Below are 25,720 nucleotides of genomic sequence, written 5' to 3'. Positions count from 1 at the left end.
TCAACATTCAGGGCCTTAACGTTTCTTCTTGAACCTCTACTGACTCATCGAGACTAGAATTCTGGAAAAAGACCAGGGGACAGAGGGCTGTCTGGAAACATGTTTTTCCTGTGAGCAGATCCACACCTGTCTTTTCCCCAGTGGGCCGCTGTCCCTGTAGCCCAGGAGACAAGCAGGCTGCGGCACCTCCTCCACTGCCTAGATGGGCATTGCCAGTCTGTAGACTTGGCCCTGCCTCAGCCCAGACACAGCCACAGGAAGCCCACAGCTCTGTTCCGAGTCCTGCATGCTCGGTGCTGTGGCCCTCGGCTCTCTCACCCGACCCCCAGGGAAACATCGAAATGCATCCGTGCCGTCTTCCTCCTCACCCTCAGAACCATGGGGGACTGAGCTGGGGACCGGGCACCTGGGCTCTGGAGTGTGGTGGGAGCGCCTGGGTCACCAGCGGCCAAAGGAAGGGGCTTCACTCCTGTTCCCTGCTGGACGCCAGGGGTGGGCATGGCTGCTGCTTTCTTTAGGGATACACAGCGTGGGAAAATGAGGATGGCGAGGAGGGCCCTCAGCCGAAGGCTCGGCTGTCTCCAGGGAACAAGGCCACTGCCACCCCTCCCCGCCGTGGGAATGGGCCTCACCGGTGCACACTCGGGCCCCTGCTTGGCTGTCTGTCACTGACCCGTGTGGACGGGGCATGGATCCCTGCACCTGTCCACAGAGGGAGACCAAGGGCCCTTCCTGTGCTCGCTGCCAGCTGTCCCCAGGAGTCCTGAGCAGTGCCAGCGCCTGGGACACCCGAGCTGCTTGGAGAGGCGAAGTCGCCAGTTTGGTGGCTGCCTGGGTCAGGGCCCCGTAACAGAAGGAATCAGCTGATCAGGATGCTCACTCGATCCTGCGTCTCTCTGAGCCCTGGGCGGTGTGGACGGTGTCTGCCAGGGCAGCAGTGTGTCCTCTCTGCAGCCACTGCCTTCACAGCCGGCTTCCCTCTGCCTAGCACAGGCACCTGTTCCAGGGAGTCCTCTTCCGAGGAGCCCTCAGAGGGAGCCTGGACCCACCAAGGCCTCCGTTCCAGACCTCTGGCTCCAGATGAAAGAGAATAAACCTCTCTGGTCTGCGGCCACCCAGTTGACATCCAGTTGTTCCTCAGTACCCAAAAGGATGCGTTCCAGGATTGCCATGGAGGCGGCAGCAGAACCTGCAGATGCCCTGGTTCCTATAGAAGGGCTTGGTATTTACACAGAACCACCCACCTCCTACAACACTTAAGTCCTCTCTGGGTGACTTCTAATGCCTAACACAATGGACATTGTGCCAACTGTTTCGCTCTATTGTTTGGTGAACAATGATAGGAAGTCCGTATATATTCAGTGTGTACAATTTTGGGGGCAATACGCTCTTCCCATGGTCAGTTGACGCCACGGATTTGTGGAAGTGAAGGGCGAACTTTATAATTCGCTACAGCAGCCCCAGGAGGTAAGCACATGCGGCATTTGTTGGAGTCTGCTTCTGCGTGTGAATTCATCTAAATACCCCAGCCGTCCTGTGTGTGAGATAGATTATTGCCTCCACTTTGCAGATGAGGAAACCGAGGGGCAGAAAAATCAAGCCCACTTTTCCAGGGTCTTCAGAACCTCGACCCCACCCCACCGCAGCAGAGCAGGCCAAGCCCAGTGCCAGGAGTCAGTGCTGATGGGAGAGGGAGAGCAGCAGGTCCACAGGAGCAGGCTTGCCAGTGAGGAGGCTCAGGGCCTGGAGAGCACCTCAGGGTGTGGACTGCTGGGAAACAGGACTGGCCGTGCACTGCCCGAAGTTAACAGTCCCCAAGGGCAAAGGATGTCTACCTTGGATGAGGAACTATTTCTATCTAAACAAACCCAACAAAAGGCCAGTTGTGGAAGATCAGGCTCTCAGCAAAGGGGAGGCATTCTTCCTCACTTCCCTGGAAGGGGTCAGAGGCTCCCGGAGAGGAGCTGGGTCCTGCACCCCTCAGCACAGCCACTGGCAAATCCTGCCCAGCAGAGATGAGACAGACACGACCTACCCTACAGGCTCCTCCTGACCCAGACCCAGCAGGGGCTTCCCGCTCAGCTCAGGCAGCCAAGTGTGACCTGGAGCCAGAGGGCAGTGCTGGCCAAGGGCAGTTCCTGGCCAGCCTCTCCCAGGACCTGAAAAGCACCAAGGAGGAGAAGGGACAGGAAGGGGCACCTGCCAAGTGGCACCACCCTGGGCGCGTCTCTGTCCTCTTTTTCCTTGTGGCTCAGCTCAGGCTCCCAGCCGGCTCTCTGGCACCTTCTCTCTGGCCCTGTTGGCAGAGGTGCTCAAAGCCCACACGAGGCCTGCAGCCCCTGTCCTGCCCTCCTCCCCGCCTGCCCTGGAGCCAGTGCCCAGCAAGGTGCACACTGGGAGCCTCCGGGGCTGGAGTGCTGTGCTCCAAGGGTCCTTCCTGCGCCAGCCGCCTGCCCTCCCCTTTCCTGGCGGTGGTGCACACTCCAGCACTGGTGGCAGGTCCTTCTCGCCTCCCCAAAGTGCCCCTCGCCTGTGAACACTCATCCTTGCCTGCCTGGCCCCGCTGGGCATCTCCAGCAGCAAGCAGCCCTCTGAGGTTTTCTCAGCACAGCCGCCCTCCACGAAGGGAGAGCAAAGCAGGAGACGCCGGGTGTCAGCAGGGCCAGGTCAGGCTGGCCCGGCACCAGGGCAGGACAGGTGGCCGAGGCTTGGATTAGTGTGGAGCCAGAAGGCTGAGCAGCTGCAGGGCAGAGCCGCTGCCTGCAGGCGCCCCCAGAGTCGGCGACGCAGCCAGGGACCCAATAACCTTGGGAGCTGAGTGCTTGGGTGTGCGGGGCCCACAGGAAGGACCCTAGGATGGATGCCGGTGCTGGCTCACATCCCTCTGCTTGCATACCCTCGCTCTCCTCCCTCCAGCTCGTCAGGGCAGAGATCACAGGGAGAAGCTGTTGGCGCCCCATCTCCAGGGAGTGCAGGCAACTGAGGAGCTCGGGGTGCAGGAAGCTGGAATGCAGGTTCCTGGGCGCCGCTCAGGAGGTCTTCACAGGTAGGGACAGGGGAGGATCATTTGGGGCAGCGACAGGAAAGGGCCCGTTGTCACAGGGGGTGTGGGGATGCACTGGGGAAGCAGCAGCTAGAACCCGAGGGGGGACAGGGGCCCCAGTGCAGGGAACTGAAGTGTGGGCAGAGCTGCAGGGCAGGGAGATACCTGCCTCTGCCTCCCCCAGCTCCCGACAGTCTTTTCCCCTCAGGTGTGGCAAGGCTGCCAGGTGAGCACACAGCAGCCTGGGGAACCTCCCTGTGACCCGAGCAGTAGAGCTGCGATTCCCAAGCGGCCCTGGGCCTCAGCTCCTGGGCAGGTCTTCAGGGCTCGCTGTGAGCAGCTCCACCATGCTCACACTGGGGAGCTCACAGCACATCAAGCCCCGCTCCAAAGACTCGTGAGACAGTGGGGACAGGCATGGTGGGGGGAGAAGCAGGGCTTAAAGGCTGAGGGTCTCTCGAAGAATTTACAGATGAGGGGAAGCTGCTTTTAGAATAAAATGAGAACAAAATACAAGCAACCCTAGCGGTAATATTCACACTGGCCAAGAGGCAGAAGCAACCCAACGGTCACCAACAGACGGATAAACAAGAGGGAGTCTGTCTACACAATGGAATATTGTGCAGCCATAAAAAGGAATAAAATTCTGATCCATGCTCCATGGATGCGCTCTGAAATCAGGTTACATGAAAGAGGCACTCACAAAAGGTCACAGACTACACGACTCAATTTCAGATGTCCCTTGACTTAGGATATCCTGATAAACCCACTGTAGACTGAAGATACTGTAAACCAAACGATCCTAAGTCATCACAAAGTCAAAAGTGATGTCCAGCATGCTTGATGCCAAGTATCTAATTTCAATGAATCCCCATACTTTAAAAATGGCTAATTACATTATAACAACTATGCCTCAATAGTAATTTAAAGAAACAGCAAACCTGGTGATGTAGCAAAGTCACCTTCAGGAGGCCCAGTACCAGTGGGGCTGTGGCAGGGCTGGGATACTGTGGAGAGCAGTCTGTAAAGACACCTTCACTTCAGAAACCATCTACACGGACAGCACATTGCTGTCATCAGGGGTGAGCCACAGCAGCCACAAAGATCACTGTGCCAGTCGGGGGCAGGGTGGCCCTGCCAAGGGGAGAGCCATCAGCAGGTGAAGCTGAGGCACGGTTCACCCCAGTCTTGGCCTCCAGGAGGCAGCAGGAGGGCCTGGGTGTCTGGGTGCCTGGCGAGGTTTAAACTGGCCAAGCCACAGCAGGAACGGGCTGGAGCCCAGTGCGGCGGTGGGAGGGACAGGAGGCCCATCTCAACAGGCACCTGGGTCAGATACTGCACAGGCCTCCTCGAGCTCTGGCCATGGCCACTGCAGGTTCCAAATCTTTACACTGGGTTCTCATACCCCACATGGGGGTAACGGCCGGTGAACTATGGACTAAAACATGAGCAAAAATAAACACCTCCTCTGTGCTGCAGTGTCAGGTATTTTGTCCCAGTGACAAGGGAAGTGACAAACACAGACGCTATCCACTAATAACCTGGGCCTGGGCCTGTGAGATCCGAGTCCCCCCACCCCGGGACCAGTGTTTGCGGGCCAGACCCAGCCAGAGGACATTTCCCTGGGTCAGGCCGACCCAGCCGCTGGGTTCCTCTGGGGTGGCCCTCAAGCAAGGACGGAGAGCAGGACAGACCCAGTACAGGGACAGCCACGCAGTGCCCACAGGGGAAGTGGCCCTTCGATGGGAGGCTCAGTGAATCAGCCTGAAGCCTCTTCACAGGGCACCGGAAGGGTTTCCGCAGAAACCTGGCGCTCAAGCTCGGTAACCACTTCATAGGGAGCTGTCTGCAGATGCACAGCAGATATCCGCAGATAGGGGCTCCAGGTACATCAAGCCCCTTTGAAATCAAGAGATCAAGGCTGGTGAGGAGAGGGTGTTCAGCATCCCTGCCGGAGGCTTGTGAGGCCCTCCCTGGATTCCACTACTCTCAGGCCACCCCTTCCTCAGCTGGGTGCTTCTAGGACCTTCCTTGGCCTTCTGTCTTTTGAGCCTACAGCGAACTCTGGAGACCTAGGGTGATGGTGCTGAGATCAACCGGTTCGCCTGGGCTGGGCCTGCCTGAGCTCACCTTGGCTTACTCGCTGTACAGCTTCTTGGAGGCACAAGTTTCTTCATCGGTAAAAGGAGGCTGCTAATGAGTGCCCACCCACCATCCTGGGGAAGATCAAGGGAGATAAACCTCCTTGCCAGCTGTGCCAGTGCGAACCTAAATACAGATGGACCTGGGGGAGAGCTCTTCAAACACTGGGCACCACTGCCACTCTCAAGGCCTGCCAACGCTGATCTGGCCACAGCCCCAGGACCCACAGCTCACGGCTCCCCTGCTCTGGGAGCTGCACTAGCATCGGACACCAAGGCTCTCACAAAACTCCCGAGGACCTCTGTCCACTCAGTCGCCCATGCGCGGGCCGCCTTCTAGTGACTCGGACCTGGCCCTGGGTTTGTACTAACCATCTGGAAAGCACCTTCAGCTCCCAGGAGTTCCAAGTGAGCCCAGGTTCAACAATAATCCACAGGCTGTTTTTGCAAGCCAGGCATTCCCCATTCTGAGAGGACGCACAGGACAGGACAGCTACATCTGACAAAAGCAAAGAGATGAAAGCCGGGAAGCAAAGAAGGGCTTCCCACTGGCTTCCACCTGTGTTTCCCTTTCAGCTGTGCACTGCGGCCCGGGGAACATTCAGGCCCTTGCTAGTCCAGCTCGCTGCTCGTCTCCATGTTCACAGGCTTGTCTTGGGCCCTCTTCCAAGTCAGTGGCGGTAATGTTTTCGAGGGTGCAAATCCCTCTGCAATCTGACAAAGGCTCTGGGCAAACTGTGGAGGTTTGCACAGAATCTCAGGGTCTCACCCGATCCCCCCGCCAAAAGGACTGAGCTGGGCTCATGGGCACAGGGTCTGCACACCTACTTTCTACTGATAAAAGCTGCTGCATTCCTCGAGAAATCCTCGAGACGGTGCTTTTTATGATTTGTTTCCTCCAACGCCGAGCACAGGTGAGGCTCGCACACACTCAGAGGGACCAAGGCGTAGAGGATTTCGGGCAGTGAGGGAGATGAAAGGAAAAACCAGGCTGTGTTTACTAAGAGCAAAGTCCAGGGCTGCCTGAGGATTTGGGCAGGGAGTGAAAAGGGGGCAGAATGAGGCCTGCAAGCAGCCAGGGGCAGCACACCCAGAGGCAGGGCAGGTGGAACCAGCCCCGGCCCCTCGGGCAGCAGATGGCGGTGATATTGGGGACACAGTGAGACCCTGAGCCAGCCACCTGCCCTCAGCCCTGCTTCCTCCTCTGCCCAGGGCAGCAGCGCTTGGCTGTGTCCTTCTGCACCCACATCTGGCTCGGAGACCCACCTCCGCCCAATGGGAATGTGAGCATCACAGCTGGGTGCCCTGAGCCCAAGGCTGGGAGACGAAGAGCACCCAGAGCACCCGGCAGACCCGAGGCCTGTGCTGTGCTGCACTGCTGAGCCTTCTGGAGGCCAGCTGCTCACCTCAGCAGGGGCCCCAGGGTACTGACTCTGGCCACGGGATCGTGTTCATCTCTCCTCTGATCTTAGTGGCTCTGCAGACCAAGAGGGCAGCCTGAGGTCTGGAGGGCAATGGGAAAACAGTGCACAGTGAAGGGTCATAGACCCCGTGGGTCGAATCAAAAATGTTCACAGAGGAATCCCAGGAGGGATGCTGGAGGCCGCCAGTCAATTCAGGAGGAAAGTGTGGCCCCCGAGGGTAAATGATGGGGTCTGGCAGATTCTGAAGGAAGAGGAAAGAGGGAAGGGGAGCTTGCAGACGGGCCCAGCTGAAGACGGGGGAGGCCATCTCCTGCGTCCCTGGGGCTCACGCCAGCCAGGGGCGCCCCTGTGGTCCTGCTCCCCCCATGGATCAGCAACAGGTGCCCTGTGCAGGAGCCCTGTCCAGGTGAACCAACCATAGGCTGGGAAGGGCCAGCTGCTTCAGTGGCCCAGGTGTGGGGGCAGGTCCAACAAGGACAGCGGTGCCCTGGCTCAAGGGCCATTCAGGGCCGGTTGAGGGAGAATGTGCATTTCTCAAAGGGCAGCTTCAGTCCTCCGAGTCAGCTTCCCAGGAAACCCTGAGCTTGGGCTCTGGTCTCCCCTACACCCTCCCCTCCTCCTCTGGAGCCCGCCTTCGAGCACATCTGACTCCTGCCAGTCTCCCAGAGCCCTCAAGAGTCGCTGACTGATCACTGAGGGGGAACATTTGAGGTCCGAGAAAATTAATTTATGCAAAATACTATTACGGCCAGACTCGAAATGTTTCTATACACAGAAAAGTTCAAAGCCACGAGCTCTTTGTATAGCTATTTTTCAGACCCAGCAATGAAGCACAGTTGGTCCGAGTGAGATTCTGTGTCCATGGACTCAAGCAACCTCAGATCAAAAACATTTGGAGAAAAAATACAGCATCTGTGCTGAACATGACTTTTTCGTCACATCCCCTGACCTCCACAGCACAACAGCTATTTACACAGAATCTACGCTGTTAGTATTTTAAGTAATCGACAGATGCCTTAAAACACATGGGAGGATGTGAGCAGATTATATATAAAAACCTTGGGTTCTGGTATGGCAGGGTCCTGGCTCCAGCCCCAGGGACAACTTGGAGTCCCTGTGCGCTGTGAAGGGCAGTCTGCCCAGCGGGCTCTAAAGAGTGAGTTAACAAAGGAGGAGGCTCCAGCTCACAGATAGGGATTAGACTGGAAAGGCCTTCAAAGTCCTAGTCCTGCTCTGTGAAAGACTCAAAGGCTCTTGAAATAAACAACGGTGGAATCTTTCTTCAGCTCACACCTTTTATCCCCCAACCCCCAAGAATGTTAGGAACGTCTCATCTGTCCTCAGCCCTGCCAGCCAGGAGGAGGGGCAAGGCTGCTTCTGAGATGAAAGGGGAGCTTTCCTTTCAGGAAGGCAGAGGGCTCCAGTTTCTCTCTGTCCAGATTCCCAGGGTTCCCCTCACCCACCTCCAGCCCTGGCCCTGCGTTGACTGAGCCAGCCTGGGTTCCGGGGACGCTTCCAGGCAGAGGCTGAGAGACAATGCCTGGCCCTCTGCTCTCCCAGGCCCTGGCCATCTGCTGACGACTGCGAGGTCAGGCCCGACCCAGGGGACATGCTGGGTCCACAGGCATGGTCAGCATTTGCAGGTCACTGGCTGGAGACTGTCCACACCAGCCTGGGGGCTGCGCTGTTAGGGCCACTAGCATTAGCTGCTACGTCGCCTGAAAGCAGATCTCACAGATGTGAGGCCCTGGGACTTGAAGCCAGTGCAGAACTCCACAGGGAGCCAGTCAGGCAGCCAGGGTCAGGGGCATGTTGGGACTCTGGGTGGGGCGCCTGCAGGACCCTGGAAACGACACTGGACCGACTACACACTTAGAAATCGTTCACTGAATAGTATGTGAATTTCACCCCCAAACCAAGCAGGCAGGCGCCCAATTAGAAAAGTGTGGAGTTTCCCAGTCTAACTGTGGTCCCTGAATTCAGTGTTTTACCTCCTGTCATTGCGGCAAAATACCTGGGAAAATCAACTTCTCAAGAAAAGGTTTATCTCAGCTCACGGTTTCAGAGGTGCAGTCCATGGTCCAGCTGTGTGGCTTTGGGCCTGTGGCAGCACAGTGTGTCTCCGAAGCAGAGAGGAGAGGCTGAGGTCCCAGTGTCCCCTCCAAAGACACACCCCACTGCCCTCACTTCCCTGTGCTGAGTGTGCCTCCTCATGGTCCACCAAACCCTAACGGCACCTTCGTCACAGGTGCTTTGCTGGGGTGGGGTGGGGCACAAGACCCCAAGGATAACGGAGTCAGGATTGCCAGTGAGTGCCTGATCACCCAGAAGAAAGAGAGGAGCCCAGTGACCACTGCTTCTGCACCCTCCTTTCTGACTGCCCAACACACTCCTTCATTCTGTCCTGGACTTTCAAGTACATTAACCAGTGGAAAAAAAAATTGCATCAGTTTACTTTTACGTCTGCATGGCTCACATTTGTGACTCTGAACATTTCTGTGCAGGATCTGGGGCACAGCACCTGGCCCTGGCTCGTCACCCTCCCAGGAAGGGTGGCTTGGGGGTGCATAGTCTCGGTGGGACTCCAGGCCTGACCGTGGCTGCTTAACAGCCTTCTGAGCTTGGCGAGGACTGAGGTGCTCTCCGGAGCGCGTTCCCTCACCTGTCAAAGGGCAGGACGTGCGGGTGCTCGGAGTGGACGTAGGCAGGAGCCAGCCCTCCCAGACCTCAGGGAGCAGTGGGAACAACTAAGGGTGTGGCCTTCTGCAGCCTCAGTCTCCTGCCTGGTCCCTGTCCAGCTGTGTGGGAACCGAGCAGGGTCACCCTCACACCTGGCCCGTCACTGGAACCGCGACATCCATGACCTTCTGACGGCGCTCACAGCGGGAATGGGGACAGGCGAGCACCTGAACCCGCGCTGCAGGAATTACAGGCCAATCACACAATCAGGGCCCGAACTCCAGATGCAAGAGTGGAGACCCAGGCAAGCTCTGCCTCGGGGTGACTTTGCGGGAAATTGGGCCTTGAATTTAAGAAGCACTCAAAACACTGCAGTTATGTTTCCGGGGGGCAAAAAATCACAAAACCCAGTTGAAGTGCGGAAGGCTATGGGTGGTCTTTCTAAACCCAGGGGCATCTGGAGGCCACCCACTGTTCACCTGCCACCTCAGGACCCCAGGGCTGGCTCCCAGGAAGAGCAGCAACCTGGCACACTGCCAGAGAAAGCAAAGCACATCCAGGGAACCTCAGGCCAGAGAGGGTTTCCTCTGCTACCCTGCTGGGCTCAGAACAGGGCCTGCTCCTCCCCAGACCAGATCCCAGCAGGAGACCATCTGAGGGCAGCAGCGGAGCATGCTCCGAGTTTCAAGGGAGTTTCTAGGGGGAACCAAGCTGCAGCCCTTGCCAGTTGGTTTCAGGAATCCCCACTTTCTGGCCAAGGATGCCAAGCCAGAAGAATGCTAGGAATGTGGACGCCTTTCAGCAGGCTTCACCCAAACCCAAACAGACAGCCTCCCAGGCCAGGACTGCACTTATAAGGCAAGGGTATGCAGCTGGCTGCTTCCAGGGCCCAGGTCTCTTATGGGCTGAGGCCTGACCCTGGTACCAGCCAGGCCCTGCATTCCTCACCTCGCCAGACACTGGTCCTGAAAACACAGTGCCCTGGGGAGCAGAGCCCAGCCATAAAAGACCAGGAGAGAACAAATCCTAACCAGCCTCCCTCTGTGGATCAGGCACTCAGGATTTAAAGCAAACCCTACAACATTTCACGTGGCTCTCTGTTTTATCTGAAAGGGCTTTAAAAAATTCAAACCTGCTTCACAATTACTTCTCAACTCCTCCAGCTTCGCATCCAACCCTTTCCACCGGGAGAGGAGGCTCCCTAGTTGCTTTTAAACAAAGAAGGTGGCGCAGCACATGTGGCTAACCCTACCTGCAGATTCTACAAGGCAGCCTTCCCTCTCCCGCCAGCCAAGAGTCAAGGTCAAGAACAGCCTGGAAATAACCAAGATCCCCACACCAGCAGATCCCACAAGCCAAACACTTTCTCCCAATGTCCTCTGCCCTTGTGCTTCAAGGACAACTGTCCTCCCGCCCCCACCCCAGCCTGGGCCAGGGGCCAGGGGTGACCTGAAACTGCAGGGCCACAGGGAGCCTTCTCGTCACTGGGTGCCCTGCTGGGAAACTCCCACAACTTCTTTCCTCCTGGGGACAATAGCTCCTGTGTGTACACACACAAGGACAGCCAACCTGGGCACTGTGCTGGCTGACAGGGAGAGGCCAGGGGGGCGGGCTGCTGATCTGGTTTCTCAGTAGAATCAGAACTGGAATTCATGGAAAGTAAGCCAACGGGGGCCACTCTGGACGCAAGCAGGTGTGCGCTTCCCAGCCGCCACCTGGACAAAGATCCACCTCCCTGTGCTGGGGACACCAGTGGCTGAAGATTTGGAGGGAGCCGCCTTCGGTGATTGTAAAAGGCCGCAGGCATCCCCAGGGCCACTTCTCCCCTTCTACACGGGTGGGACCTGTACGCCCGCTCAAGTCTGGGCACTGTAGCCCATGCCAGCACTATGAAGCCACCACCAAGGTGTCACCTACCTGGGGGAGGATGCTGGCTTTCCGAGGTCAGGGCAGGAGTTCCAGGGCCTGGCCTTGGGCCCAGGGAGGAGGGAGGTGCTGTGAGACAGCAGGTGATGTGAGCCAGATCCGGGCAGGGACTCTGCTCCAGGTGCATCTGCACGGGATGTGGTGGCGGGAGACTGCATCCCCCGGAGCCCACGCAGCTCCAGAGCTGACATCTCCAGAGCAGATTTGACCACCAACAGCCAGCATGGTGGGGTGGAAGGAGGCAGCACAAGCACCCAGGAGCCACCAGCCTTCCAGACAGGAGCAAAGAGCCGCCCTGGGCACCTGGGACCTCGCAGGTCCCAGAAGAGAGGGAGGCTTCTACCCACACATCTCCGAGGCCACTCCATCTGCAAGTCCTGCATTGTGGGCCATCTAACAAGTGACTTAAAGAGCATCTTAGCCCCCCAAGAAGGCAAGAGCCGCCTGCTGGGGTGCTGGGCAGTTGCTTAGTTTTCAGAACAGTCTCTCCCTTAGGGCTGCAATTCATGCCAACAGCAAAAGGAATCCTGGGTGCCCAGCACAGGTGCAGAGGACCAGCCCACCAGAACCCGGAACATGGTCCTATAGGAAAAGGGCCACAGGGGACGGAGACCAGCCTCCTAAACACAGGAATGCGTGGCACTGCAGGTGCAGGAAAGGCGTGGCTCTAGTCAGTGCAAGCCAGAAAAGGGCCACAACCGCATGAGAAAATACATTCACAAGCGTGACGGAAGATTTCCATTCCAGAGAAACCACGGGAGTTGGGGGAGTCGGGGGTGCTTTTGATGGACAGCAGGAGCCTGGAGCCCTTAGGTTTGGTGGAGATGTCTACCACTCCCAGCTTGGTGCTTGATAATCTCCAAACATTTTCTTCCAGACAGAACAGTCTAGAAACTCATCATGCTGAAAGGTACTGAAATAGGCCCGGAGGAAGGGAAAACATTAGGGGAGGCTCTGAGGCAATGTTCTCTTCCATGGGGCCAGAACATCCTCTGAGAGGAACCTGGAGAAATCACCTATGGGCTGGAGCCAGCCAGAGCACCTCCCAGAGGAGCCCAGGGGGCCTCTCCCAGTGGTGCTGAGGGTTCCTCAAGACACTCAGCTCCCTTGCAGGGAGCTCCAGAGCCTGCCATGGCCATGTGGCTGTGCTGAGAGAGAGCCCTGCCCACTACCAGGGCCCACCCTGCTGTCTGTGAAATGCCTGCAGCCCCAGCTCTCTACTCCATGGAGTGATGGTCATTCATAATGGGGGGGACAGGGCAAGTGCACGGGAAGAGCAACCCACAGGACTGTAACCCACAGCAGTCAGCTGTCTCATATCCTGTCTTGGGCTCTGTGACTGCCCAGCTCCTGTGGCTAGGCACAAAGTCAGAATTGGCTGGAAAACTTCAAGTGCCACCCGCTCTCAAGTCCAAAGAGTTGTCAGGCTTCCATCTGGAAGTAAGACATCCACATTCTTTCTACAGCACTGCTACTTTAAGTGCTGACTGTCAGCATTTCTGGACAAGAGCCATTCAAACCACCAGGTTCTTTAGGGGAAGACCTTTACTTATGGCCCCAGTGACCTGAGTTTATGTTGGCCCCTAGGTCTCAGCCAAGTTCCCTCAAGGCTGGAGAAGAGAGCGGGAGAGCTGGCCTGGGACTGCCATGCTGGATGGACTGTGTGACAGATGGATTTCTCTTGAAGTCCAAGATCCCTGGATAGGACCAGCTCTCCTGAGAAGAGAAGGCACAAGGAGCCACCACATTTCAGTGACCCCGTCAGTCTCAATGGCCCCCAAATCAACCATGAGATTGAATGTGGGAGGAGCAAGTTAGCACAAGGTCTAAGACACCTAACTCTGATTGCTTGTTTAAGAAGCATCAGTGCTGTCATTAGCCAGACTTTGGGGGAGTCTCAACAAACCATTTTGCCAAGAAGACTACAGGAATCTAAAAACACCAGTGTCTTCTGCCACAGCCCCACAAAAGAGGCATTTACATCCCTTGTGTGCCTTTCTTAGTCGCTGTCTCAACAACGTCTCAACAACAGCTCAACAACAGCCTCAGCAGATGCAAAACTGCAGAGCTGGTCCTACCTAGAAAGCTGGATGGATAATGATAGGAGGCCAGGGTCCTCACCTGCACATTCAAACAGGAAACTACACTCACGAAGAGACTGAAACTCTCAAATCTTCATTTCACAACAGTCACCACCAAGATGCTCAGCCAGGACCTCTATTTCCCAAGTTATGGGCTGTACTGTGTCCCTTCAAGATTTTTATGTTAGTGTCTTAAGCCCCAGCACCACAGAATGAATCCGACCTTCTTTGGGGACAAAGTCTTGAATAGAACAGGACGATAATTCAGTGTGACTCGGTGACTTGGTAACAAAGGGAAATTGGGAGACAGACATGTGCACAAGCAGGGGTCCATGTGAACACGAAGACAGTGGTGGACAATGCTTCTATGGCTGGAGAACCAGGGGCTGCTGGCATGCCCCAGGAGCTGCAGATTCTTCCTCACAGCCCTCAGGAGAGAATGACAGGTTTGTACCTTGATCTTGGAGTTCCCACCTTCAGATTACTAAGAAAGGAAATTCCTATTGGCCCAGCCACCCAGAAGTTTGTGGTTCTCCGTTCAGACATTCCTATGATGCAAATACATCACACCCTATCTGCAAAATAGGAAAGGAGTTCTCATGGGCCTGGCAATTCCCAAGACCATTGAGGGAAAGTGCTCTGCAACGCCTCTTCAGTTAGGATCTACGTGGTCTTCTGATCTCAGCCAACACCCTCTGAATGCAGCCTAAGGCTTTATCCACAGAGACCCTGGAGGCAGAGATGAAGTAACTGTATTGTGGCCCTGGGCACCTGGAAAGTTCATTATCCCACTCCTTAGTTACAGTCACTGCAGCGGACATTAATGGATCCATCAAAGAGGTCACTTTTCCTGCATCTGTCTACATGCAGACTGGAGCCTTTCTCTGGCAGGAATTGAGGCCCCTTCTTCCCCACCCCTCCGATCCACAAGTGCTGGAGGAGTAGAATTACATGAAATCTTGTCCTATAGCAGAGGCAGGCTGTGGCCCATGGGCCAAATCCAGCCTGACCACTGTCTTTGTCTGCTCCATGAACAAAGAATGTTTGTACATTTTTAAGTAGTAAGAGAGTGAGGACAGTAATCAAAAGATTACTTCATGACATGAGACCTATATGAAGTTCGGACTGCAATGTCTATAACTAAGTTTATTGCACAAGCCACACCCGTTTGTCTGTATCTTCTCTGTTACTTCTGTGCCACAGTCAGAACAGTTTCAGGGAGCTTGTGGCCTACAAAGCTGGAAATATTTGCTCCCTAGGCTTTTACAGACAGGTCTGCAGGTGCCATTCTGTGCCAGTCCCACTTATGCAATGGCCATGGTGCTAGGTGGCCACAGGTTCAAGCCAGAGGGCAGCAACACCCACTCATCAGCACAGTGAGGCTGGCCAAGCATGATGGCCAAGGGAGCCAGAAGAGAAATGGCAGGAGGAATGTAAACAATGGAGGGTGCGGCCAGAAGGGGAGGCAGGAATGGGCTCAACATCAGCATCCAAGTTTTTATCTAGAGCTCGTTCTGACCTCCAAAGAGGGAGGCAATCCTGGTTTCTGGGCAGCACAATGGCTCCTGCGTTTCCTCCAAATGCAGGTCAGCTCGACTGGGTGTCAGGCGGGTGATATCTGAGACTGGACCAGGGTTCTATGGCCTAGCCAAGGACTTAGCCCCAGGTTTTCACTGTTTGTGGGAAAAGATTATTTCACAAAACTGAGACAATAACCAGTAGACTGGGTACAGCCTTTACATTTAAGGCTATCAACATCAATACTATCAGAACTGACACTAAGAAAGTATTTAGGCAAGTGATGCAGCCAAGAGAAAGCAAATGAAATCTCACCTGATACAGTTAAATTCTCTTACACGGAGCACAGAACTGGTTTGCTTACCTTTCCTACACTCACATAAAATTTCAAATCTTACAGAGAATGGGGTAAGGAATACGATATAACCTTACTCTTTCTTGCATTAAATCTATACCAAATATTAAGCAGAGTCAGGGGAAAAGGATCAAGAAACAACTAGCCGAGTTCACCTCTTCATCAGCACAGCTTTCCCCTGGTTCTGCACACTGGAAGCCTCTTCCTGGAACCCGGACAGGATCTAGCAATGGCTTTTTGAGACCCTGCAGCCACCTTCTCTGAATGCTTTTCCTTCCTGGCATTTGTCTTAGTGTGTCTGTGCCCTCACGGTGCCAGGCCTGCTGGCCATGCCTATGGCTGCTTCCTCCTCCTACTTTGCCCCTGTTATAAACTAATGGTCATGAGTGGAGAAGTGACTTCCATGATAACTCAAGTGAAAATTTTAGAAAAACTCCACAAAAGGTGAATCTCTTAAAACCATGCTCAAACTGAAAGAGAAGCATCTGAAGAAAATACAATAAAACTTTACTGGATTTGGGCTTTGTCACTTTGTCATGGCCATGCTCTACTTTCAGTTGGAAACCAAAGACACTGCATCCCACTTGTGGCCAAACCCACCTCAGGAAAGACCTGCACCCAGCAGTTAGGAAGACAGCAGATCAGGTGCATTTGCTTTTTTCACTTTGAAAAAAGCTATCCTCCCAGGCTTTGGCTAACGTTTTCAGCTTACTGACCAATCACTTCTGGGCCTTCACAATGGGACCTGGCTCAGAGTTCTGGGCTCCACCAGTGGGCTGAAGGTTTTGACCCAATGTATGGACAATCAGTGCCTAAAAGCTGGTGAAGACGGGCCCATGGGACCGTGTGCCTGGGTTCTGATGAGGACCCTTCTCCGGAAATCAGGGGAGATACCACAAGGTGGAGCTGCCCCATGCTGGGAGGCAGCCTGGTAAATGGGGATCTCAAGACCATCAGGAGCTCACATTTCAGACTCACCTGGTGACCTGGCCTAAATTACCTACGGCCTCTGGGCCTTGGTTTTTGCGACTGTAAAAGAGGGTTCTCTAAGAAAATATATCCAGTGAGTTTTCCTTCTCTTCCCTTCTCTATTCGCCCATGGACCAGAGGGTAGGGACTCTGTCTTTTCTTTCTTGGAAATATAAAACCCAGACACTTGGTGACAAATGCACAGCAGAGCCCTAAGGAAACTCTAGTGAAATCAAAGTTAGGGACTTAACTTCTTGCACCGAGTAAGGCATGGACCGAGTCACCTGGGCAGCTTCTTACTGCGCAGACTGCGGGCCCCCCTCGAATCCCGAGAACATGTACTTCTAACATGTCCACCGGGGACACCAGGGAACCCCGGCTGTAACACATGACTGTGCTCTTTGATAATGTGCTTGTCCATGTGCCTCCTCCCTTGTTTTCCTCAACACACCCGTGTGGTGGGCGAGACAGGTGTTACCGGGCTCCCTCAGCAGATGAGGAAACAGCACTCCAGTGGTTTACCCCAGACCACGAGGCAGTGCACCACCAAGCCAGCATCTGGGACCTTGATAAGCACAGCAGTGACCACCAACAGAGAAAACAACCCGAAGACAAAGCGGCTGGAGGTCTGCAGGGGCTGGGGCGGGTGCGGGCCCGCTGCTGCCTTTCCTTCCCTCTTCCCCTCTTCCCTCAGGGATTACAAAACCACCAAGCCCAGAACTGGGAAGAAGGCAAATATCCTGCCTAAAGCAGAAGGAGGAAGTTCATGGCCTCCAGTCCTGGAGAGTTTCTACCCCCAGCAAATGTTGAGAAGGCTGAAAACAGCTCAGAGAAGTCCATATGCTGTAGACCCGTATTCTGTGTGAACACGGACTCAAATCCCGGCTCTGCCTAGGCTGGGCTTGGGGCAGTCCCTGGACCTCCCGGGTGACGGATAAGATGCTGTCCACAGGGCCGTGGTCGCTCAGCTCAACAGTGCCCATCAAGTGCTGCCTCTCACTTCCAGAGCCACACACAGCCCAACCCCCAGAGAGCTGTCACCAACCAGGACCACCAGGACGCAGGGCTGGGCAGTCCAGCCACCTGACCTCTTGGGCCCTCCCTCCTGCCAGTCAGATCTTCACCTTAGCAACAGTGAAACAGGCAAGAGAAGAAAAATGTGGCTTCAGACACCCAGGGCAGCTTCTCAATGGGATCCAAATTCCTTCCCCGCCGGACTCACGGGAATAGGAGTCCCCTTCTCTCTTCAGCTCTGCACAGGGCCCTCATCTTACAGCCGGACTGTGGGGACATTCATGCTTTAGAAAGCCCACCCAGGCACACACCTGGAATCCCAGCAGAAGCCTTGTTTGAGCCCAGCTTGGGGAACTTAGTGAGACTCTGTCTCAACATAAAAACTAAAAAGGCCAGGGGTGTGGCTCGATGGAAAGGACCCAGGATCAATCCCCAGGGCGCACACACTCATTAACCTGAGGACACATCACAGACCACCCCCTTCAGATCACAAGCCCTCAGATCCGAGGTGGAAACTGAGTCAGAAGGGAATCACTGGCCAAAACCACTGGCTGAAGCTCAAAACCTGAATAAAGCTAGTATTTGATTTTAAAATATCCCCAGCCCACGAGGACAGCTGGCCAAAGGGCATACATTTCCCTGGTGATGGCACAGCCTCCCGGATTCTGTCGGGTTGAAACAGCACAGAGCAGGGTCCTGGTCAGACCCAGCTGTCCAGGGAACATGGGGGACACGGAGCGTGGGTTTCATCCTGTCCTGTCCCTCACCCCAGTGGAGCCCTGAGTCTCCAGGATCTCCAGGATCAGCCTCTCCACCTTCGAGTACTCTAGGATCTGTTTCTTCTGACCTTAAATGAGACGTGGAGGTCAGTACAGCTAAAAACCGCTGCTCCTCTCATGGTGGGGCTCACGTGGCTCTGAGGGCCTTGAGGTTAAAGAATGTCAACCAATGGCTACAGTGTCATGCGTAAGCCCCAGCCCCTCTCCTTGGCCTCTCTTAGGAAGGCAGCGAGGCTGGTGACTCAGAAAATGCGGAACATGCTGGAGTGCCGCACTCCGCTCCACGAGAGCAGCTGATGGAGACGATGGCAGACACAAAGCTGCCCACATGCACACTGAACAAGGCAAAACCCAGCCACTCCTGCAGGTATCATGGAGAAGGGGCCACCTGGGAGCTGAGCCCGCCTGGGCAGGGAGGGCGCGAGGTACAAGGTGGGCCATGCCCGTGCATCTCTCCCTCCTGCATCTCACCTGCTCGACATTCTAGACGCCTGCCACACTGTGGTCTGCACCCCGAAGGCGTGCCCTGTCCAGTGCCTGCTGGACGGACCTGAAGGACTTCCCTGTCTCAAACCCCTAGGGGACCCCCGGAAGTAGGGACTGTCACCTGCTGAGCTGCTGCTGCTCCCAGCCCAGCCCTCCAGGGGCTGACACCTCACTGGTGCTGCAGTGGTTCCCTGTGGGGCAGCCCTGGGGTCCATGCAGTGGCTCGAGGTGGCTGATCGCTCACTACCCATTACTTTCTCTTTCCTTGGTTTACCCTTCAGGTACCTCCTCACCTGCTGCCATCAGCCACCTCCCCCAGAACATCAGCACCCTTGTCCTCAGACTGGGCTCTGCTTTCTGGGGTCACAAACCAGACAGAGTGGGGCGTTTGGCCAAGACACAGACACAGGCTGAGTGGCAGAAACAAGCAGAGCTCTCTTGGCCAGTGCTGCTCAATGCCACTGGGTTGCTTTGAGTGTCAGAAAAATCCAAATTCAGAAGGCCAAACACGAGTTTTGTCCGATTAGCAGGATACATTTATACTCAACCAAATCTGGGGAAAATCACAAGGGTGTTTATACCCTAACAGGCATCTTTACATCAAAAATACATAAACTCACTGAGGATCACTTCTGAGTTGATGGAGTCACTGTTCCCAGGGGACTTGGGGCTGTTCCCTGGGCCTTGATCCTGGTGTGGGGGCCGTGGCCAGCAGGGAGGCCAACCTGGGGTGCAGTGTCACCTGCTGCAGGTCGGGCACAGCCATTGGAAAGCACCAAGTCACTGCCATGCAGCTCTGCTTGGACGTCAACTCCTCGAGCCCCAGGTCCTCTGCTTGCTCTCCAGCTCCCCTGTGATCTCACCACAAACTCTGGCTCAAAGTACACTTGATCCCTTGCAGTCCCCCAGGACCGGCTCCATCCGGTGCTATGATGAGAGAGTCCCTTTCCCTGCCCTGTTCAGTCTCCAGTGGCTGGCAATAACCCTGGGTCCTGTCCCTCCCTCCAGCTACAAGCTGACTGCTCTAATCCGCCCCTTGCCTTCTGCTCTGTGGTCCAATCTCCTTACCTCCCTCCTGTGAGGACTCTTGCGATGACTTTGAGGATGGATTGAGGCGACCCAGGTTGCACAAGGTTTGTGTGTGACCCCCAGAGTTTCGTGTGCTGAAGGCCTGGGCCCCAGCATGGAGATGCTGCGGGAGGTAGGACCTACTAGGTCATCAAGTGACAGCGGCACTAGCCCCCAAAGGGATTAGCGCATTCTCACCAGAGTAAGTTACAAAAAGAACAAGGCTGGTCCTTGAATCTCTAGCTTCCTGTCTCACCATGTGATCCCCCAAACTCCTACCATGATGCCACCTACCACCTTGTGACATTGCCAGAGACCCTCACCAGGGCTGAGCAGAGACTAGCACCATGCTCTCGAATCTCCAGAACTGCAAGCCAAATAAACCTCTTTTCTTTATAAAGTCCCAAGCCCTGGGTATTTCATTATAGCAACAGAAAACAAAGACACCAGGAAATCTCTCCATCAAGACCCTGCATCTGTACACTTCCCTTTGCCACATGAGGCAAAACTCACAGGAACTAGGCTGTGACATCTCTCCAGGGGGAGATCATGCAGCTGACCACACTCTCTACTGAAAACTGCACTTTTTCTGCCCCATTCCTGCACCGGGCTTCACCTGCCACTCCCGACATTCTGGATCTGTCATTTGTTTATTCCTTATCTTTCTCACCAGAATAAATGCCCATGAAGGCAAGATCTTTGTTCTGTTCACCTGAGCACTTGGCACCAGCTGGAGCCTGGCGGGCACTCAGTGAATCTGTGTTAACTGATGACTTCTAGAGTATCCACAACAATGTACACAGGCAGATGAAGATGAGAGGATTAAAATTCGGTCCTTAGACCCCAGCAGGGCGGGCAGGAGCAGCACTTGAAGGGGCCACTGCAGACTCCTCGTGAGGAACAGCATCACTTTAATGTGAGCTGTGAGCTGTGTGGTTGTCAAGACAGGAATCCACCTGTCTCAGCCAATACTGTGCTCCAGCCCCTAGGCCTGCACCTGACACACAGACATCCTGGCCTGAGAGCACCTGTTACCTGAACAGAGAAGAAAGCTCCCCCGGACCAGGGGCCTCCATCCAGCTCAGTTTCAGGTCAACTGGTCAACTGCCCCCCACGCTGGTCTTAGCTGGGTCCAACACAGACGCCTCATTCCCCAGGCTCCTCAGGCTAGGGGTGTTGCTCCCTGGTGCATGAACACAAAGCACCCTGCTTTTTGCTGCCACCCGGACCTCTTGGAGCCAGATCTCCCTGTCCATGTGGAAGGTCTCCCCAGCTTGGCCGTCCCACACACTTCCGGCCTCTGCCGACTCCCTTCATCCCAGCCACCCTTAAGGTCCATGCTGCTCTACCCTAAGTGGGAGCCACCAGCTCAGTACCAGCATAAGACAGCACCCCAACGGGAAGTGGACAGACCCAGAGACCCACAGCTGTCCCCACGGGTGCCACCAGCTGGCACAGGCGGGCCACGCCCCTCCATACCTGGGCAAGACGCATCCCTGACATGGAGACCTAGGACTGTAAAGTGAGGTCCAGGAGGCTACAGTCTCCAGAAAAAACCAAAGACTCAGTTAAATCTGAATTTAGGGGACACGACAAATAATTTTTTAGTGTATGTCCCAAATATACTTGAGTATCTTACACTTTTACTGGCCAAACCTGGTACCCTGGAAGTCCGGCCTCACAGGAAGTGACAGGAAGTACTTCCTCTTCCCCCAGGAGTGTGTATGGGGAGACCAGCTGCTAAACTTATAAGACTCACTCCATGACACTTCCCATTAAAGGGCTGCTTTCTAATATACTAAATAAGCAGACAAATAAATAAGGAAAGTTTCTGCTTAACGGTCAGATCAGAAGAGACTGTTTCAATACTTTTTCCATTTCAGAATCTTTCTGCAGGACTGAGAAAGCGGTGATGCCCACAACAGAGGTCGCCGTGGGCACTGCTCACCTCCATCCTGAAAGTCATGACTTCACTTCGAATTCCTCCAGCAACCCACTGCAGACTGTTACCAAAGAAGCCCTGTGCAAACAAACACCAGCCTGCTCAGCTGAATGGCAGGAAATGTAGCAGCTCTTTCTAATTTTAACTTCCTCCAGGAATGCATGGGTTCTCAACACACCCACACCCGCATTCCTGCACATCGCAGCAGCCACCACCTCCAGAGCCCAAGAGCGCCCGCCTCTCTCCAGGCTGGCAGCAAGGGGTCTCGCCTGGCCTTGCCTGCGGGTCCTGGGAACAGGATGGCACTCCCAGGTGAGAGGGTGAGCCACAGGCTCTGCCTCACAAAGGCTGGGCCAGATCCCATGAAAACAGACAGGCACCCCATCTCGCAGGCCCAGCCCCGGAAGGCCTGGGGACAGAATTCTGCAGATTACTGCCCACCCAGGGACAGACAGATTCAGAATGTGCCCTGCTGACTTTAAAGGCTCACAGGGGTGAGGGACAAATGAACAGGCAGTCCCAAGAGTAAAGCTTATTTTCCAGAAAGTTCAAAGAGCTCCTACAATTCAATAGATCAAAACCCTGAAAAGGATCTTCCTATCAGCAGAACCCAGAAGAGCCAATAAACATCAGCTTATGGGAAACAGGAAAACCGCAAGTAAAAACATCAGATACCAGCTCACAGCCCCAGAACACCCCCCTGGGGCAAAGGTGGACGGAGGTGGAGGTGGTGGAGATGTGGAGGAACCTGGCCTGGGAAGAGCAGCTGGACTGGAGGCCAGGACAAAGATCTGGCGTGAGTGAGGTTTGTGACAGTGCAGGACGAGGAGGAGAACAGGCAGCTAAGGGCGTTACAGACAACGGAAGCCACGTGAGGGGGCCGATCTGATGCCAGCCACACACATGGACACAGATCGACCTCAAGAACACGCCGTTCAGCCAACAGGAGCTCTCAGGAGACTGCTTGTTAGTTACCTAGTGCTGCACAGCAAATGACAATGACAGGGACCCAGCACTTCTCTTGCTTCAGCAGCTCAGGGATCCACGCATGGCTCAGAGCCTCGGCTGGGTGGAGACTCATCCTCTTCCCAGCCCACTTTGATGCTGGCTGCAGGCACTGCCCTGTGGGCAGAAGGCTGAGGGCATCAGTTGTGTGCTGGCTGCTGGTGCAAAGCCACCTTCATCCCTGGTCACTGGAGCTTTTCCACGCGGCAGCTGTGTCACCAAAGCCAGCACAGTAGTGTGGAAGATACTGTGGTATCAGGTAACCTAGTCACGGAGAGACATCACTTTGATGAATTCTACTCATCAGAAGAAGGTTGCTAGCCCAGCCTAGTTCTGGGGTGGGGAGAGGGGCACCCACAAACAGAGACTTCCATTTATATAAAAGTTTAAAACACGAAACAAACAATACTGCTTGGGACAGAACCCTGTGTGCTGAAACAAAACTGGAGCAGAGGAAAGGCTCACAACGTTCAGGAGCGGGGCACCCCCACTGCTCAGGGTGCAGGAGACCCGTTCCAGGGGGAGGAAGGGATGGGAGGGGTCTGGGGCATCAGAGTTAAGGCTGATGTTAAGTTCCATTTCTCAGCCTGGGCCATGGCCACACAAACTTGTGCAAATCTTCACTGTTTCTGTAATGCTGTAATTGTCCCAAACATTTTCAAGTGTTATCTGTATCTACCCAAAGTGTGGGGACTCATGGCTGGACCTCGGCAGCCCAGGGGAGGGAGGACAGGTGCTCTGCACACAATGGGGCCTTGGAAAGCTCAGCCTGCTCCGGCTGACACCCCCACCTCCTGCTGGCCTTGCCCAGCAAAGGAACGCTCCAGCCACGGCCCAGAAGCACAGCCGCCACCAGAAATCCGGTTCTCCCCGCTTCCCAAACCAAGCCAGAGCGCTCCAGCTCTCTGCAGGTGAGCTCCCCCGAGGCATGTGCAGAGGCTCAGAGCTCGCCCCACCTCGTGGCTTTGAGTAACCAGAGCAGCTCTACAGCCTCTTCACTTGGGCAGGGCTCCCCTGCAGGACCCCAAAGCACCTACTGCTGTGGGGGCAGGCTGCACCTCTGGAGGCAACTGAAAACAACAACCGTGGCTTGCCAGAAGCAATCTGGGAGCCACCCAGAACCACATCCTGTTTGGCCACACACTGGTTCAGTCATGCCAATGTCGCCACACACAGAACTTTGGAAGGAGGAGACTCGAGGCCTAGGGTAGAGAAGTAGCCTGCTCGGAGTCTGGTCCCGCAGCAGTGAGCAAGCGCAGTGACAGTGACCATGTCGTGCACTGCTACCTGCCCACCACACACACCGGCACCTCCAGATCCTTGCTGAATGAGTGAATGAACAATGAATGAACAAATGAATGAATGGCGCCCTGCTCCAGACAGGGCAGGAAACACTGAGATATTAGCAGGTCTTCAGAGCGAGCCGGAACTGCTGCAGGGGCACAGGACCACAGCTGGCACAGCCACAGCCCCGGCTGGTGGACAGGCACCTGGGTTCCTGGGAGGCCCCAAGTGCAGGGCCTGCACACCCACAGCCGCTTCCTGAAGCGCTTCAGGTGAGGACAGGCTGCCTCTCCAGAGACACCTCAGCACTCAGGAATCCACCAGAGGAATGTTCTCTGGAACCAGAGGGGATCTCCTGGTTTTCAGCCGAAAGGCACGCCTTGTGGGCACTGAGAGCTGAAGGCCTGGCTGAGGAGGAGCAGAGCGCAAGGGGGCAGCTCCAAGGAAGCCCAGAACCAGGGACAGAGCTGGTGGGGGCTGGGGCACAGCCAGGGCAGTGGGTGGCCACCTGGCCTGGGTCACATCAGAGCAGCTCTGGCCTCTAAAAGCAGGGTGGAGCAGAAGTGAGAAGCCCAGGGTCACTGAGAGCTCTTCATGTGTTCCTGAGAGCCACCCGGCATGGAGCTGCACACCTACAGCTGGCCAGGAGCCCCTGATCCCCTGGGTTTGTGTGCATGTGCCACACACACACACACACACACACACACACACACACACACCCTTGTTTTTGAAGCAGGGTCTGAATTGCTAAGTTGCCCAGGCCGGGCTGGAACTTGCCGTCCTCCGGCCTCAGCCTCCTACAGGGCTGGGCTCACAGGCATGCACCACCACGCCCACCACCCATGGTTTTCTCTTCACAGCTCTCTGTGTTCTGTCCCCGCCAGGACAGCTCCAGAATATCGCTTTGAAGGGCCAGAGGGTCTCAAATGTCCGCCTGCAAGTCTGGGGTGTCCTCGCACCCGCCAGGTCTGACTGTACCACCGATGCCCGCCTGGTGCAGGGCCGTCCCTGTAGCATGCAGCTGGACTTGCCCTGGCTGGCCGAGCTCAGCGGCTGAGAGCCCACGCCCGGCACAGCTGGCCGGCCCTCTCTGCTTCAGCTCCGAAAAGGCCAAAAGTGACACCGCCTCCCCTCCCACAGCAGCCTGGGACGTCGAGTGTCCTCCAGGCACTGAGAGCTGCGTCAGGGCCACAGCAATGGCTGCTCCCCAGCCCAGTCCTTGGAAGCCAGGCACCGTACCAGGCCACAGGCCGGAACCCGCATTCTAGTAAGATCTTTCCAGGAGATTTCTGTGCAGGAAACCCCAATCCGAGACACAGCAGCGTTGTGATCCCAGAGCACAGCCCCGCTCCTGTGGGTCGCATGAGAAAGCCTCCTCCCTAAGATTACAGGCTCAAGGGCAAGGTCACATGCGTGCGGGTTTGTGCACGCGTTCCGCTCACACTGAGGCTCTTCCCAGGCTGGGCTCGCTCTGCACTGACCAAGCACACCTAACGGAGCGGATGCCTGGACGTGGCCCTGATCGTTCACACGAGGTTTACATAACCCCATCCGGTCTTCCACCCCCACCCCCAAGGTGCTAAGGGGATTGGCGGGGGCCTGGGACAGCGCCTGGCACACAGGTCAGCCGGTTCCAGGGCCCCCGGGGCTCTGAATTTCAGAGCAGCAAGTTAATGCAGCCACTGTGCCTGCCACTCCACTCCCCTCAAGCTCACTCTGTGTCTGTATCAAGGAGAGCGGAGGGACGGGAGGACAGAGAATTCACCGACGGGCAGACAGCCAAGGTCTGGCCCGGAGAGGACCAGGCTGGCGAGCGTGGTGCCCGCAGACGGGGCCCCTGGAGTCCTTCCCTGATGCGCCCGCTCTGTCCCCAGGTCCCACCCAGGCCAGCAAGGACGGTTGACTGCCATGGCTCCTCCGGGCCGTGACATTTCTGGAACGCTGATGTTGGACGGCTCTGACGGTGCTGGGGGGACTGGCCAGGTATTTCAGAAGATGCTGCTTGG

At 55.7% G+C, this 25,720-nt stretch overlaps 1 protein-coding gene across 8 annotated transcripts in view; it reads right to left on the bottom strand.

The window, feature by feature from the left end:
* The window catches only part of Sh3bp4 (SH3 domain binding protein 4), a 70,931-nt gene that overhangs the window by 27,596 nt on the left and 17,615 nt on the right, over positions 1-25,720 (bottom strand). Inside the window, exon 1 of one of the 8 annotated variants that reach the window (XM_087209488.1) lies at positions 21,432-24,038. The exons of 6 other annotated variants lie outside the window; for them this stretch is intronic. The gene's annotated coding sequence lies outside the window, so the exon portion shown is untranslated. Of the gene's footprint in view, positions 1-6,012; positions 21,374-21,431; positions 24,039-25,720 lie in introns of those variants that run through there. One more of the 8 variants, XM_087209489.1, reaches the window with a different exon arrangement.

Source organism: Heterocephalus glaber, unplaced genomic scaffold (genome assembly GCF_053883595.1).
Source record: "Heterocephalus glaber isolate CG9 unplaced genomic scaffold, H.glaber_assembly_v1.0 deba00001004, whole genome shotgun sequence".
Lineage (NCBI taxonomy): Eukaryota > Metazoa > Chordata > Mammalia > Rodentia > Bathyergidae > Heterocephalus > Heterocephalus glaber.
Note: the sequence above shows the minus strand (reverse complement) of the source record. Positions and strands in the feature narration are given on the sequence as shown.